At 41.2% G+C, this 17734-nt stretch overlaps 1 pseudogene; it reads left to right on the top strand.

Moving 5' to 3' along the window:
• The first annotated feature begins 12826 nt into the window (after positions 1-12826).
• Positions 12827-13367, top strand: LOC110569228 (ADP-ribosylation factor 1-like; annotated as a pseudogene).
• Positions 13368-17734: the final 4367 nt, after the last annotated feature.

Below are 17734 nucleotides of genomic sequence, written 5' to 3' on the forward strand. Positions count from 1 at the left end.
CCTTCTATGAATAAGAATAAAAGAAGATTTCCTCCTAAGCCTGCATGACCAAAGATAACACATCTCATTCTAATAATAGGATCTTTTCCCTTTCTCTCTCTCTTTTCTAGTTACTGTATAAATAACAACAAGAAAGAATTTGGAGGAGCTTAACTTCAAATACTATTAACACCTTGAGCAAGTTGATTTTGGGAACAATGCTGAGCTCAAGGGTGGCTTCCCTGAGCCAGTTTCAGACCTGAGTGGTGAATGAGAATCAACTAGTCCAAGACAGGTGAAGCACAGTGCAGAAAAGAAGCCACTCAAGGCAGAGGTAAGGGCTTAGCAGTGAGTGCAGCTCCTCTTGCACAGTGACTTCCACGTATTAAGAATTCAGTAGACATTAGTGGAATGACTGGGTTCTTTCACAAAGGAAAACCAAGGCTGGTAGCTCTGTTGGGGATGGCATTTGTTTCTCTGATATAAAGAGGTGATTGCTGAAAGGATAGAAGGAGGGTAGACAGGGAATAAAAGAAACGATTTACTTCACTTACTTCACAGAATCTGGCAGAAACATAACCAAAGTGATTCATAGCTTTGCATAAAGCTTATTCTAGAAGGAGTGATGAATAAATGAATACGGTATTCATTTTTAAACATTATTTTGTGGCCCATTATCAACTAAATATAATTCCTATAAAAAAGAGAGTAAAATTTATCTTTTGAATCTAGATTTGGATACACTAGGGCTATCTTTATGAAACTGTTGCCAAAAAGGAAGACAGGGAAGAAGACAGAAAATGCTAAAGCTAGAAGAGGAAGGAGTTTAAGATATTTTAGGGAAGTAAAAAATAAGAAAGGAAAAAATTTAATGCCATACTGATAAACACAAACAACATACAAAAATTCTACTTATTTTAAGAATGTATACTCTCAGAAGTGAAAAAACACTAACTCTCAGATGACAAAGCTATGTTGAATACACAATGCTAATTATTTGGTATGATTGTTTTAATTAGCAGTTAAATGAATATTATAAAGTGGATTTTAAAAAAAAAATACTATCTATTTTCTGAAGTATCTCTATCTAAAAAAGGAAAAATATAGAAATAATGAATTTAGGAATATCTGTAAGGGAGGAACAGTTAAGAGAGTTTTTATTATGAGACAAGGACAGTAACAAAAACCAATCTCACACATTTGACGAAATGTCTAGCTGTGTCTTCCACGCTCAAGAACCATAAGCCATTAAAACAATTCCATGATGCCCCCAAGAGCCACCTGCATTCTAGCCAATAATACCTTAAGCCAAAGAATGTTAGAACATCAAAGTAGCTTTTCTCACCAAATGACACAAAGACATTACTGTTCCTGAAATGAGAACAGAAAGGCTACGACATGACTTCTACTGAGTCACATGGAAGAATTCTTGGAATCCCTACCTCCTTTGCCTTCTTTCAGCCAGGCATAGCAGGAATGGCTGAATAATTGTTTGTAAGGCTTAAAAATATAGTTGAAATAGCATTTCCTAAATAAGGAAGAAATTACCTTTATATGCATTATCCACCAGTGGAGGCAATTCTCACTTAAATTTGCATCCAGTACTTCACCTGCCGCCTTTTCAATATTCTTCACAAAATGCACACACATATTGGTTATTTTTAATAATGTAAATATTTCTATACTGTGAGTTTTTTTAGTATCACTAATTTGCACAGTTGAATCATTTTCTCCATGAGTACGGGGTAAAAATGGAGAAGGAAATTAGTTGGATTTATTCAGTTTGGGGATTTGTTAGATATTTGCTTTAGAACAGGTTGTTGGGGATATTGGCAAGAAAGTGGATGAATGGTAGACCATGGAGTCTAAGTTGAATATGAAAGGTTGTATCTTACAATTTCTGTGGATCAGGAGTTGCACATGGCTTAGCTAGGCCCACTCTTCAGTGTCTCATAAAATTGTAATGAATATGTCAGTTGGACTGCCTTTTTGTCTGGAGGCATAACTGGGGAAGAAACCACTTCCAAACTCACTCAGATTGTTGGCAGAATTCATTTCCTTGCAGTTTTAGGACTGATAGTCCCAGCTTCTTGCAGGATGTCAGCTGGAGGCCATCTTTATTTCCTAAAGTTGGTGTATAGATCCTAGAGGCTATCTATAGTTCCTAGAAGCTACCCATAGTTCCTAGTGGCAACCCATGGTTCCTGGATATCCTTCCCACATGGGCTTTCCCAACATGGTCAATTAGTTCATCAAGTCAGCAAGGAGTTTCTAGAGTGAGTCTGCTGGCAAGATGGAGTCTTACATAACTTAAACTAACTAAGAAAGTAGCATCTCATCATCTTTACCATATGTTGTTGGTTAGAATAAAGGCAAATAGTTCCTGCCCGCACTCAAGGGGAGGTGACTACACAGAGGCATGAAAACCAGGAGGTAGGGATCTTGAGTGACCATCTTAGAGTCTGTTTGCCACAATATATAAATGCCAAAAGATCAACTGATTTTTTTGCCCTTGTTCAGAGGCAAAAATGATTGATCCTTATGAGCTGGAGTATAGTGTTGATTGTTAATACATGGGGATTGGTAAGATTTGATATAGGAGGAGAATAAGGAGCTTTGAAGAGGAAGTGGGGATGAGAATGCTAGTGGTTTGGAAGTCTGTTAGACCTGGAAGCTGTTGGAGTGAAGTTATTCTAACTAATTTCTGTTAAAAACAAAAGCATAAATTTATGTCTTTGACCCTATCTCTGACTTGCTATTTTAGGCAGGATCCACTGTAAAACAAACAAACAAAACCAGTGTGTGTGTCTGTGTGCACGCATGGGTGTGTGTGCAGTTTTCTCCTGAGAGGATTAGTTAGAAAATTTCATTTGAAATAGAACATAAAATGTTTATTTTTATAATCTTGATTTTAACTGCATAATAAAATACATGAATAGTAATATGGCAGGCTTTTAGAATCTAACTCTATAAACTGTGAATTTTATGATTGAAAAGAGTAATGCAGACTTGAAAAAACACAGAAGAAAGTTTCAAATGCAGGTTCTCTGTATATTACATTCTTTTGTCCCCAAGGACTGACATACTCGCAGATCTATTTACAGGCTATAATATTTGCCCAAAAGAATGGTTGTCTCTAAGAAAAGTAGGTCACTTAATTGTTAGTAGGCCACTTAATTGTTAGCCGTCCCTTCTTTTTCATACTGTATTAAATCGCAACCTTGCATGGGTCCGTATGGCAGAATCTGAAAAACTGAGCTTTAATTCATGTTAATATTTTTATTGTTGCCCATGCTGGTCTTGAACTCCTGACCTCAAGCAATCCTCCTGCTTTGGCCTCCCAAAGTGCTGGGATTACAGGCATGAGCTGCTAGGTCCAGCCTCCATGTTTTAATATTTACTCTCACTCCATGCATCAGCCCAATAACTCTTTTACTAACATTCATTCTGTTACCTGCATTTTCTATGAGTGGATTTGAGCTCTATGCCATAATTTACCTTCTCTGCTCCTTTAGCGGTGCTGTTCCATGCTGCTGAAGAAAATCTTACTGCCATGTGAACAGGTATCTGGACACACACTTGGTCTCCATCCTCACTAGGACCTTTATGCTTCATAATTTCCCTCTTCCATGTTTCTCGTCAGGCAATACAAATCATTACTAAACGTTTCAAGTCATATATCTGCCCATATCTCTTAATTCTCTGTAGAGTATGTATTTTGCCACTTTCACAAGAAAAGCAAGGTAATTCGTTGTGAAATAACTTGAACTCTCCACCAACCACTTACAAAATTGCCTCATTCGTATCTATTTTTCTCTTTCTTTTTAGTGTCAGAGGATAGATGATGTGACCCCCTCCATGTGTAGTCAGTACTCCCATCCCCTCCCACCTCTATATTTCTACTTTGTCCCATCTTATAATCCATTCTAAAAAATAAAATCTTCCAGGCATTTAAAGGCACTGCAATGTAGTTAGAGGGACAGACTGCATTGGAAAGAAAAAAGGTCCAAGGCAGAAAAGCAATGCAAAGCTCAAGGGCAGAAGGTGAGGTGAATGGAATATAGGAGAACATGAGTTCTGAGGACAAAAGTCTGGAAGATAGGACAGATATGGACCATAGCTGGGCTGACAGACCACCTCAAAAACTCATGCATATGCAGACCTTAAGAAGCTTGCAGTTACTATTGGCAATATGAAAAGTCACATTCTTCCTCCATCAGTGTTGCAAGAATAGTGAAAAAAGTCACAGTATAACCAGGCTTTATTTTTTTTCCAGTACTTTAGAGCTCTTTCTCCTGAGCTTGCGTAAGCCCAATATCTAAGTTCAACCACATGAGTGAAAACCTCTCAAATAAGTTTGATGCACAAAATCATCCAAAGAATGATATCTAGGTGGCAATTAGTTGCAGAATATAAAATCTCACTCAACATTAAATGGCTACATAAGCCTTATATTCTTTATAGACACATGTAATAGTATATGGAGTCTAAATTGTGAATGGAGTAGGGGGAGGCAAAATTATGGAGCAACTTGCTCATACACTTCAATATTCTGAACCTAATAATTTAACAAGTGTTTTCAGGAGCTTCAGTGATCATTTGTTATTTTCATACAAGCTTTCTTTAATCTCTAAGATCCTTACCCCCATGATACTCTGAAAGTGGAGTGCAAAGGAGTAACAAGTAGATTCAGATTAAAGCTGTAAAGATGCCAGGGTATAAGAGGCCCTTTTTCTGTGATTGTAGGTGTCTTATTGAGACTGGGTTGCAGGACGTGGGGGAGGCTCAGCTCCCCAGTGGGAGGTGCCCCGGTGTGCTCAGGTCCTTGGGCTCTTCTCCACCCAAGAATGGGTAAGAGGCCCTGGTGCGGTGATATTGTTCAAGTAAATATCAGACCCCAAGAATTTTGCATAAAATGATTTATTTAGGCAGAGAGAGAGAGAAAGAAAGAGAGTGAGCGAGCAAGCTCCCATGCTGTCATGGGAGGGGATCCCTGAGAGGGAAAATCCGCACAGGTAAGGGGCAGGGGTCTTTTATTCTGGAACTTACTCCCGCCCAATTCAAGTTCGAAGGAGTTCCTTTAAACTTCCGTTGGAATGACTGATCTTTGATTCTGACATTTGATTGATCATTTGGCCCAGAGTTCTTCCATAGCTTTTCATGAACTTTTCTAAACAAAAGAAGCTCACCTGGCCAGTCTACCTTCCCGTGCTTGCGAAAGTTAGACAAAGACCTCAAGACATGGAGGAAGGCAGGTCAGGCATGTAGCTGGGAAGTTCTTGTCTTTGAAACCACACTCCTTGTGGACCCGGGAAGTTAACACATTCCCTCAGTCCCCACTCTGAACAGAAAAGTCCAACTGCTATTGGGACATGGGTGTTGACACTGTTTAGCTACTTCCTGCTGAATTGGGGCATAGAAGGGGCCCTGCAGTTGAGATTTCCTCCATAGGGGAGTGTTTCAGGGGTGCAGGTTGATCCAGAGGTCCATAATAGAGCTTATGAGCCAAGGACATCTGGGGTTTCAGTTGCAGGATCATTTGTGGCCTTATGGATTTTATTCTAGATGAAACAAATGTGACAAGAAGGTTCAAGATGAAAAGCCCAGTGGCCAATAATTATAGAATGGTTATAGACAGGCCTAGGAGAGGATAGAGCCAAGACAGCCAGTTGTTAAGCTCCACGATACTATTTTTTGAAGGTCTTTAGCCCTGTGTTTGATTGATTCTTGAGTTCTTTAACTTTGTTTAAAACAACACTTAATTGGTTTACAAAGTAGCAGCATTTCTCCCTAGAAAGAGACAGGTTCTCTCTCTCAGCTGTTAGCAGATTTAGGGCCTTTTTACTTTGAAGAGCTATGGTAGCTAAAGAGTTAAGCTGTTTTTGCAGACTGAGCTGCCTTTACAGAGAATTAGCAACCTTTTTATGTTCTGATTTAACTCCTGAGATAGCTTATATTAAGAATGGTAGAGGTAGTAACTTTTTTAATGCCAGGTACCAAGTTTTCCTATTATTCTGACCTCCCCTGCCCCACTATGAAAGGAGTAATTGGAGTTTGAGAGATAGCAGAGAGTTATAGTCCTGTTAATGCCAGGATGTAAATTAGACTCATGAGCAGTTACTTTCCTGGGGATCTTGTCAGAAGAGCAAATGTAGAGCCTCTAATGACTCACAGGTGTACGAAGGACGTCTCCTGGAACTTCAGGCTGTGGAGTGGAGGGCCTATGATTTTCTTCAGGTGTCTGAGGCTTCAGGTGAGTGTGATGAATCCATGAGTCAATTTCCACCACCTTAACTGCCATTGGGGTAGATAGAATAACCAAAAATTGTCCTTCCCAAGATGGGCCTAGAGGGCGAGTGTCTGAGGGGAGAGGCTTAGCAAGCACCAAGTCTCCAGGGCAGAACAACTCTTTCCCTTTTTCCCTATGGTGTCCTTCAGGTAAGGTTCCTAAGCCTGTTGGTACATAGCTAAGGAGGTTATATCTTTTATTAGATCTGCTGCTTCCTTGTCTAATACAAGATCATTAGTAAGAAAGGGCCATCCATAAAGCATCTCATAGGGGCTGAGTCCTATTTTCTGAGGAGAGTTTTGAGCCCTTAAGAGTGCTATTACTAATAGAGAAGGCCACAGGAGGTGGGTTTCCTGTGCCAGTTTCTTTAGGTATCTCTTAAGAATTTCATGCATCTCTTCCGCTTTCCCTGAGGACTGAGGCATCCAAGCACAGTGGAGATGATACTGTATTCCTAACACCCTGAAAATTCCTTGGGTCACTGCAACTTTGAAGGCAGGGACATTATCACTTTGAAGACAGCGAGGGAGTCCGAATCTAGCGATTATTTTATTAATCAGGACTTGTATTACCTCTTGGGCTTTTTCTGTTCTACAGGGGAAAGCCTCAACCCAGTTTGTGTAGGTATCTACACATACTAGCAGATATTGATATCCCTAGACTTAGGCATATGAGTAAAGTTCATTTGCTAGTCCCACCTGGGTAATGACCAGCTCGTTGTTCCCCAGGAGGAGATTTGTGATGTGCCAAAGGATTATTTTTCCAGCATATTTCATATCCTTTGACTATTTGTTGGATAGCCTTGAAGAGATCTTTTTCAGTAAATACCGATTTGGCCATCTGATGTGTATTCTCTATATCCATATGGAAGGTTTGATGCAGGGTTTTAAGTACTTTCCACCAGCTGACACTTTAAGTACTTTCTACCAGCACTCTTCCTTCCTCAGTAGCTAGCCATCCTGAAGGAAGAAAATTATGTCCCTGAAGAGTGTTTTCCCATATTAAAGGTCCTTCTATAAATTCTTGCCTAGCTGCCCTTTTTGCTTTTAGGTCAGCTCAGTGACTGCCCTCTGCTTCCCTCTCATCTCCTTTCTGGTGACCTCGGCAGTGTAAGACTGCTACCTCTTTGGGTTCTTGGACAGCTTGTAATAAGTCTAAAATTTCCTCATGGTATTTAATGGAAGTTCCTGCTGAGGTTAGAAAGTCTTTCCTTCCATATGGCAGCATGAGCATGCAGAACCAGGTAAGCATATTTGGAATCTGTGTGTGTGTTTACTCTCTTTCCTTTTCCTAATTTTAGAGCTTGAGTGAGGGCTACCAGTTCTGCTAGCTGGGCACTATTCCAGGAGGAAGGGAATTACTTTCAAGCATTGTTTGATCACTGACTACTGCATAGCCTCCTTTTCCACCTCCATTCTCCATAAAAGAACTTCCGTCAATGCATAGGTGAAGGTCAGGATTGGCTAGAGGAACTTCTAAGAGATCCTCTCGAGCTGCATAGTTCTGAGCTATAACCTGCTGGCAGTCATGTTCTGTGTCTGCTTCTTTCTCAGGAAGAAAAGTGGGTTGATTGAGGGCTACACATGTGCACAGCTGAAGTACAGGCCCTTAGAGCATTAAAGCCTGATATTTGAGTAGGCGATTGTCAGCCATAAGCCTCCTTTAGAGACCAGAATTCCAGCTACGTCATGTGAAGTCCATACAGTTAGATCTTTCCCTTGTACTATTTTAACTGCTTCTGAGACCAGCAAGCCACCGCAGCTATGATTTGCAAGTAGTGTGGCCAGCCTTTTTGCTACTGCATCAATTTCCTTACTTAAGTATGCCACCAGTTGTGGTGTTGTCCCCCAAGTCTGGGTGAGAACCCCCAGTGCCACTCCTGACTTCATCACGTATAGGGAAAAGTCGTTCCCTGTTGCAAGGCTTACAGCTGGAGCCTGCGGTAGTGCCTGCTTCAGAGTCCAAAAGGCTGCCTCAGCTATAGGGTCCCATTGTATTAGAGGGGTGTTAGCTTTTTGGGTTTCTTTAATTAAAGTGTACAGGGGTTTTGCTATTTCACCATATCTGGGAATCCACAATTGGCAAAAACCAGTTATTCCCAAGAATCCTCGCAACTGTTTTAAGGTTTTTGGATGGAGAAAGGCCAGCATGGGTTGGAGATGTTCTTTATCAAGGGCTTGAGTGCCCTTAGACAAGAGAAGCCCTGGGTATTTTACCTCTTGCCTACAAAATTGGGCTTTTGGTTTGGAAACCTTATATCCAAGGCGGCGAGGAAGTTTAGGAGGTCCTGGGTGGCCTGCTGACACTGGGTTTCCAAGTTCACAGTTAAAAGTAAGTCATCCAGGTATTGAAGAACCAGGGTACCTGGATGTGAAAAGTTACTAAGGTCCTGGGCTAGAGTCTGGCCAAACAGGTGGGAGCTATCTCGAAAGCCCTGGGGTAACAATGTCCAGGTGAGCTGAGAACTCTGGTCTAAAGGATCTTCAGAGGTGAACAGAAAACTGGGAGTCAGGATGTAATGGAACACAGAAAAAGGCATCCTTAAGGTCCAGGACTATAAACCATTGTGCCTCTCCTGGTATTTGAGAGAGCAAGGTGTAAGGATTAGGTACAGCAGGGTATAAAGGGATCACAGCTTCAGTAATAAGCCTGAGATCTTGCACAAGCCTCCATTGTCCATTAGGTTTTTGTGCTCCCAAAATTAGAGTATTACAAAGGCTGATATAGGACTTTACTAGACCCTGAGCTTTTAAGTCCTTTACAGTATCCTGTAGCCCCTTTTTGGCTTCTGGTCTTAGAGGGTACTGTCTTTGGTAAGAAAAATAGGTGGGATCCTTTAGCCTTATTTGAACTGGGCATGCATTCCTTGCCAGTCCAAATTGTCCATCCATTGCCCAGACCTCGGGATTAATCCCTTCTTGAAATAATGGGCAGCAGAGAGGGATTTCCTCCCTGATGCGGTTCATATAGATAATGACTCCTGCTTGGGCTAACAGGTCCTGCCCTAGTAAGGGAGGGGGACTTTCTAACATGTTGAGGAAGGCATGAGAGAAGAATATATCTCCCCAGTTACAGCTTAGGGGCTGAGAGAAATATTGGGAGACTGCTTGTCCTAGGACTCCTTGGACAGTTACAGACCTGGAAGACAACTGTCCAGGGCAGGAGAGTAAAACAGAGAAGGTGGTGCCAGTGTCCAGGAGGAGATCAATTTCAAGTAAATATTGGACCCCAAGAATGTTGCAGAAAATGATTTATTTAGGCAGAGAGAGAGAAATAGCATGAGTGAGCTCCCATGCTGTCATGAGAGGGGATCCCTGAGAGGGAAATTCTGCACAGGTAAGAAGTAGGGGGTCTTTTAATCTGGGACTTACTCCCACCCCATTCAAGTTCTTGTCCCATGAGAGGAGTTCCTTTAAACTTCTGTTGGAATGACTGATCTTTGATTCTGACCTTTGATTGGTTGTTTGGCCCAGGGTTCTCCCATGGTTTTCTCAGGCTTTTCTAAACAAAAGAAGCTCACCTGGCCAGTCTACCTTCCTGTGGGTGTGAAAGTTAGACAAAGACCTCTGGTCTCCCGGATGGAGACGTGGAAGAAGGCAGGTCAGTCATATCACTGGGAAGTTCTTGTCTTTGAAACCACACCCCTTGTGGACCTGGGAAGTTAACATATTCCCTCATTATGAAGTGAAGCAGTGGTTCCCTAAGTGTGGTCCCTGGATGAGAAGTATCAGCATCACCTGGGAAAATTTTGGAGCTGCGATTTGTTGTGTCTTACACCAGACCCAACAAATCAGGTTCTCTGGGAGTGCAGTCCCATGAATCTGTATTTCACCAAGTACTCCAGGAGATTTGGATACATTGTTAAGTTTGAGAACCACCAGCTTTAGAGGATTGGAGCAGCACTGTACATGGATAAATTTGTAACTACTTAAATGACTTACCAAAGGAATGCTAGAAAATGGGATTTGGTTTTATGAACAGGTACTTGGAAGAGAAATTCATCTAATCGTGATAAAATGTATGAATAATATATTAAGGGGGCTGAAATATTATTCCAAATTATAGAATTGTGATATTTAAAAAGAAAATGGATCTTTATAGGCTGAAATTATAGATTAAATTTAACAAGCTGAGATTTGATAGGAATAGAGGCAAATTCTCATACTTACCTATAAAATCCCAAATGTTTGTGTATCAGATAGGAGAAAAATGTCCTGAAAGCTTTAGTTGACTACACACTCAATATGAATCAATAATGTGATGTGGCTACAACAAATTATCATAGTATATTATTCACTCATTTATTTGTTCATTTATTCAATAATTATTTATTGAGTGCCTACCATAAGCCAGGTACTGTACTGGGCACTGAGAATACAAGGGTGAGTAAAGCAGACATGGTCTTCTCATTTAAAGGAACTTACATTCTAGTGAGTAGTGAAATAAAAACAAGCAAATAAACAAATCTGTAAAATACTTTTTAGTTACTGTTAAGTGTTAATAAGAATGGCAAGAGTCATGAAGACCATACTGTTCTTGTTTTTATCTGTCACCCAACCCATGCCTATAGAATTATGCTCACCTGAGGTGAGTCACACTCCAGAGAATTAGACGGATAAGAGAAAGGTTAGTGCAATGGGTTTCACACTTGAGCATGCATGAGGAACATACTGGAGGGCTTTTTAAAACCCAGATTACTGAATCCTAAGCTCCAGAGTCTCTCATTCAATTGTTTGACTTGGGACCCCAAAACTTACATTTCTAACAAGTTCCCAAAGGTAATGATGCTGCTGCTGGTTTGGGAGCTACTGTTTTAGACCTGGATAAAGCTGGGGAGGACCAGGACCTGGAGATGCTTTGCTCAGAGAAGAGAAAACTTCAACAAGACATGATGTCTTGAAGTATTTGTAGGAATGATATGTATAAAATAGATTAAATTTAGTCTATGTGGTCTGAGAAGTAGGATGTAGATTATTTGGTAGAAGAAACAGGGAGGCAGAGTGTGGAAACATAAATAACTTTAATCTTAGAGCCAATTTAAAACGAGATGGATACCTCAGAAGGAATGAATTCTACCAGAGGCATTGAAGCATAGCACTGATGATGACTCACTGGGGCTGCTATGTGGACAAGAGTTAGAGAAAGCCAATCTACAAAGATGAGGGGTAGAGCAGAGAGGAAAAACTGCCCAAATTGCCAGTAACGTTTCCTTTTTTGGTTTTAGTCTTTCTTGAAGCCCAGGCATTTTTGCCTTTGAGTCCTGTGGAGTCATTTCTGTAACCCTAAACAATTCTCTCTGTTTCTGTTTAAGTTAATTTCTTGTTTTCACTTTCCAACAAGAAATCTAGTAATGAGGATATCTGTTGGAATTGGAAACATGGAGCTCATTGTCATATTTGCCAGTGTAGTTTCAGGGGTGCTTCTGGAGTAGACAGTAAATTATGGTGAAAAGTGAATGAGAGGTGAAGAAGTAGAGAAATCAAGACTGGTCTAGAATGTGTGGCTCAAAGCAAGAGGGAATTTTAGAGCCCAAATACTTTTTTTTTTCAAAGATAGGAATGACTAGAGCAATTGTATAGTTTGAGGGAAAACAGACGATTGAATGGGAGAGAGAGAGCAGATAATAATTGGAGTAAGTTGAGGTAGAAATAAAACAGAATGAGATTAAAACCCAAAGAAAGAAGTTAGTTTTGAACTCTAGGAGGAACATCTCATCTTCTGAGGAGACAAAGCAAAAAAGGAAGCTTGGGCTTAAGTGGAGGTAGTGGTGAGACAGTGGGCAAGAAGCTAAAATTCATGTGAAGTGTGAAGTGAGATAATCTCCTGAGGGAGGGCTGGGATTACAGAGGGTAATAATAGGAAGCCTAAGGAGACAATGAAGTTTGAAGCACCACTTCAGGAAGTGGAAAAGGGAGTTGACCAAAGACAGAAGAAGGAGCTGTGGAGCAGGAAGGAGAGCCCAGATAAGACCCTTGACTTAGACTGATAGCAATTGGAAAATTGTGTGATATTTGCCAGTGTGATCAGAAGCTTGGGGAAAGTCTGGATGTGGAGACACATTCCAGGAGTGTGAAGGGAAGATAGTGATGCAAAGAACTGTTATTATTATTTTTATTATTTTACTTTAAGTTCTGGGGTACATATGCAGAATGTGCAGGTTTGTTACATAGGTATACAGGTGCTATGGTGGTTTGCTGCATCCATCCCCCCATCATCTACATTAGGTATTTCTCCTAATGTTAGACCTCCCCAATCCCCCCACCTCCTGCTTTCCCTCCTCTAGCCCCCACCTCCTGACAGGCCCCATTGTGTGATGGAGAACTGTTTTTTTTTTTTTTTTTTTTTTTCCAAAAGTTATCTGATAGAGGCCAGGCACAGTGGCTCACACCTGTAATCCTAACACTTTGGTAGACAGTGGTGGGTGCATCACTTGAGGCCAGGAGTTTGAGACCAGTCTGGCCAATATGGCAAAACCACCATTTCTACTAAAAATATATATATTAGCCAGGCATGGTGGTGCATGCCTGTAGTCCCAGCTACTTGGGAGGCTGAGGGTCCATGGGGAAGATCTTTACCAACCTCTTTAAGGGCTTTTTTGGCAAAAAAGAAATGCCTGTCCTCATGGTGGGCCTGGATGCTGCAGGCAAGATGTTGATTCTATATAAGCTGAAGCTGGGTGAGATTGTAACCACCATTCCCATCATAGGCTTCAATGCAGACACATGGCATCTGAGAACATCAGCTTCACTGTGTGGGACGTGGCAGGCCAGCACAAGATCTGGCTTCTGTGGTACCACTACTTCCAGCACATAAGGCCTGATCTTTGTGGAGGACAGCAGTGACAGAGTACATGAATAAGGCCCAGGAGGAGCTCGTGAGGATGTTGGCTGAGGATGAGCTCTGGAATGTGGTCCCCCTGCTGTTCACCAACGAGTAGGCTCTCCTCAACACCATGAACACTGCTGAGATCATAGACAAGCTGGGGCTGCATTCCCTGCTCCAAAGGAGCTGATCACCTTTCATTCAGGCCACCTGTGCCACCCATGGTGACTGGCTCCATGAAAAACTGGACTGGCTGTCCAGTCAGCTCCAGAACTAGAAGTCAATGTGACACCCTTCTCTTTCCCCTCCTCCTCTTAATCCCTCTGCTCTACTCCCATATTGCACACAGCTCTGTGCTGTGTGTGCCAGAAACTGCATTTGTGGTTTGGTTTATTGTGTGTATTTCACCGTGCTGTGAATGTGGCAGATACAGACTGTGGCCGGGCTTTTCATTAAATGTAAATAGGTTTTGTTTCCAATGAGACAGTTTCTGGTAGTCACGTGCAATATTACTCAGCTTTTTTTTTTTAATTGTAAAAAGTTAAATCAACTCTCTGGTCCATGCTGAGAGGGGATGTAGGCCCGTGGGCACCTGGCCTCCGGGAGTCACTGTGTCGGGAGTACTGGATGCACCCCTGGCTTTAGATATGTGTTGAGATCTGGTTTTTGTGGTTGGTTTTAAGCCCAAACTCTGCCATGTTTAAAATGGTTAAAAATCCAAGTTGAGAACACTTGCACACACAAAGGGAGACCCTGCCCACTGTGGGTTTGAAGTTATGGCCTGGATGCTGGTCACCAGCTTGGCTATTGCCCTCAGGATTGTGAGATGGTGGCATGTCAGACCACCATCAATTCTGCATGATTGCAATAGAGATCGCTGTGACTCACCTCTCCTTGGGTCACTCTGCATTCCATAGCCTTGTGCTTGTCCCCTTGCTTCCATGGTTTCTAAGGGCTGGACTGGGAGCCCATTGCCAGCCCACTCTCCCCTAGGCTGCTCAGCTGGTTGCCCATATGCCTGCCCACAGCCAGCTCAGGAGACACGAGACCCCACCTGTCCCTTGGTCAGCATATGGCCAGAGTGGGCTTATTGCCTCCAGCACTGACACTCTCTTAGACATATTGGTGGGATCTCTTTGGCCTCATCAGCAGGAGTGTGTGTGAGCCAGGCAGGCCATGCTTCTAGACCTATAGACCCTATCTCCATATGTGACGTACCTTTCTCTCCCTTAGCTTGCAAGAGCCCAATTTGCTATCAAAGAAAAGATGACTTCAACTTTTCCTTTTATATTTTCATAAACACTGCAGAAGCTGGACCTGTTAAATTATCTTGGGGAAAAACCTCAGAACTGGTCTGTTTGATGTCAGGGAGCCTTACTGGTTTCAATACACAATTAATAAAAGAAAATAAAAAGAATTGCACTTCAAAATAGATTTCTCCTCTGTCATAGCAGATACACTGAAGCCGCAATTATGACATAGTTTCCCTTTGCAAAATTGCTTATAAACTTGCTTTCTCCTCATTGAAAGGAATGGAGTCTTCATGGCGGACTATGCTGTCAGTGTAGTTTCTGAACAGCTGCTAGAAGCAGCCTGGCCATCTTGGGCCCACTCAGGACACCAGGCACCCTGCATTAGGGGACTCCTTAGGACTGTTTAAAGCGTGGAATTGAGAGGAGTTTTTAACTCAACAGCAGAGAAAGTTTTAGTGTGTTCAAAGAGGCCACTAAAAATACTTTGTATGTATTAGTTTCTTGTTGCTTCTGTGACAAATTACTACAAATGTAGGAGCTTAGAACAATACAGGATTTATTCTCTTCAAGTTTGGGAGGCCAAAAATCTAAAACCAAGGGATCGTCAGAACTATGCTCTTTCCGCCAGCTTCAGGGCAGCATCTGTTCCCTTGCCTATTTCAGCTTCTAGAGGTCACCTACATTCCTTGAGTATGGCCCCTTCCTTTTCCTGTTCCTTGCCTCCGATATTTTGCTTCTGTCCTCACATCTCCTTCTGCTGAACCTGATCTTTCTGCCTAGCTCTAATATGGATAATCTAGGATCCTCTCTCTCTCTCTGTCTTTTAAATTTAGGTTTAGGGGTACATGTACAGGTTTGTTATATAGGTAAATTTGTGTCACAGGAGTTTGTTCTATGAGTTATTTCATCACCCAGGTACTAGACCTAGTACCCTACAGCCATTTTTTCTGTTTCTCTCCCTCCTCCCAACCTCTAGCCTGCAGTAGGCCCCAATGTCTACTGTTTCCCTCTGCTCTTGGTGTCCATTTGTTCTCATCATTTAGTACCCACTTGTAAGTCAGAACATGTGGCATTTGGTTTTCTGTTTCTGCATTAGTTTGCTAAGGATAATGGCCTCCAGCTCTATCCATGTTCCTGTAAAGGACATTATCTTGATCTTTTTTTATGGCTGCATAGTATTCCATGGTGTATATATATATGTGTGTGTGTGTGTGTGTGTGTGTGTGTATATATATATTTATATATACTACATTTTCACTATCTAATATATCATTAATGAGCATTTAGGTTGATTCTATGTGTTTGCTATTGTGAATAGTGCTGCAATGAACATATGTGTGCATGTGTCTTTATGGTAGCACAATTTATATTTCTTTGGGTATACACCCAGTAATGGGATTGCTGGGCTGAATGGTAGTTCTGTTTTTTGCTCTTTGAGGAATCACCACACTGCTTTTCACAATGGTTGAAATAATTTACACTCCTACCAACAGTGTATAAGTGTTTCCTGCCAGCATCTGTTACTTTTTAACTTTTTAATAGAAGACATTCTGACTGGTGTGAGATGGTATCTCATTGTGGTTTTGCTTTGTCTTTCTCTAATTATCAGTGATATTGAACTTTTTATCCTTATATGTTTGTTAACCCCGTTTATGTCTTCTTTGAAAAATTGTTCATGTCCTTTGCTAACTTTTTAAAAAAATGTATATTTCATTGCACTTTGGGTTCTAGGGTACATGTGCAGATCATGCAGGATTGTTGCATAGGTACATACATGGCAATGTGGTTTGCTGCCTCCATCCCCCTGTCACCTATATCTGGCATTTCTCCCAATGTTATCCCTCCCCAACTCCCTATCCCTCGCTGTCACTTCCCTAGTCCCCCAGTGTGTGATGCTCCCTTCCCTGTATCCATGTGTTCTCATTGTTCAATACCCACCTATGAGTGAGAACATGTGATGTTTGATTTTCTGTTCTTGTGTCAGTTTGCTGAGAATGATGGTTTCCAGATTCATCCATGTCCCTATAAAGGACACAAACTCATTGATTTTTATAGCTGCATGGTATTACATGGTGTATATGTGCCACATTATCCCTGTCCAGTCTATCATCAATGGGCATTTGGGTTGGTAACAGGTCTTTGCTATTGTGAACAGTGCTGCAATGAATATACATGTGCATGTGTCTTTATAATAGAACAATTTATAATCTTTTGGATATATACCCAGTAATGGGATTGCTGGGTCAAATGGAATTTCTATTTCTGGGTCCTTGAGGAATTGCCACATTGTCTTCCACAATGGTTGAACTAATTTACACTCCCACCAACAGTGTAAAAGTGTTCCTATTTCTCCACATCCTCTCCAGCATCTGTTGTCTTCAGATTTTTTAATGATCACCATTATAACTGGCGTGAGATGATATCTCAATGTGGTTTTGATTTGCGTTTGTCTAATGACCAGTGATGAGCATTTATTCATATGTTTCTTGACCTCATGTATGTCTTCTTTTGAAAAGTCTCTATTCATGTCCTTTGTCCACTTTTGAATGAGTTTGTTTGTTTCTTGTAAATCTGTTTTAGTTTCTTTGTAGATTCTGGATATTAGCCCTTTGTCAGATGGGTAGATTGCAAAAATTTTTTCCCATTCTGTTGGTTGCCGGTTCACTCTAATGATTGTTTCTTTTGCTGTACAGAAGCTCTGGAGTTTAATTAGAGCCCATTTGTCTATTTTGGCTTTTGTTGTCAATGTTTTGGTGTTTTAGTCATGAAGTCCTTGCCTATGCCTATGTCCTGAATGGTTTTGCCTAGGTTTTCTTCTAGGGTTTTTATGGTGTTAGGTCTTATATTTAAGTCTTTAATCCATCTGGAGTTAATTTTAGTGTAAGGTGTCAGGAAGGGGTTCAGTTTCTGTTTTCTGCACATGGCTAGTCAGTTTTCCCAACACTATTTATTAAACAGGGAATCCTTTCCCCATTGCTTGTTTTTGTCAGGTTTGTCAAAGATCAGATGGTTGTAGATGTGTGGCATTGCCTCTGAGACCTCTGTTGTGTTCCATTGGTCTATATTTCTGTTTTGGTACCAGTATCATGCTGTTTTGATTACTGTAGCCTTGTAGTATAGTTTGAAGTCAGGTAACATGATATCTCCAGCTTTGTTCGTTTTGCTTAGGATTGTCTTGGCTATGTGGGCTCTCCTTTTGCTTTTATATGAAGTTTAAGGTGTTTTTCTCCAGTTCTGTGAAGAGGGTCATAGGTGGCGTGATGAGGATAGCATTGAATCTATAAATTACTTTGCCTCTGCCCACTTTTTAATGGGATTTTTTTTTTTTTTTTTGGTAAATTTGTTTAAATCCCTTACAGATGCTGGATATTAGACCTTTGTCAGATGCATA

The sequence above is a fragment of the Aotus nancymaae genome, unplaced genomic scaffold (genome assembly GCF_030222135.1).
Source record: "Aotus nancymaae isolate 86718 unplaced genomic scaffold, 86718_ANA_hifiasm-v0.15.2.pri h1tg000016l, whole genome shotgun sequence".
Taxonomy (NCBI): Eukaryota; Metazoa; Chordata; class Mammalia; order Primates; family Aotidae; genus Aotus; species Aotus nancymaae.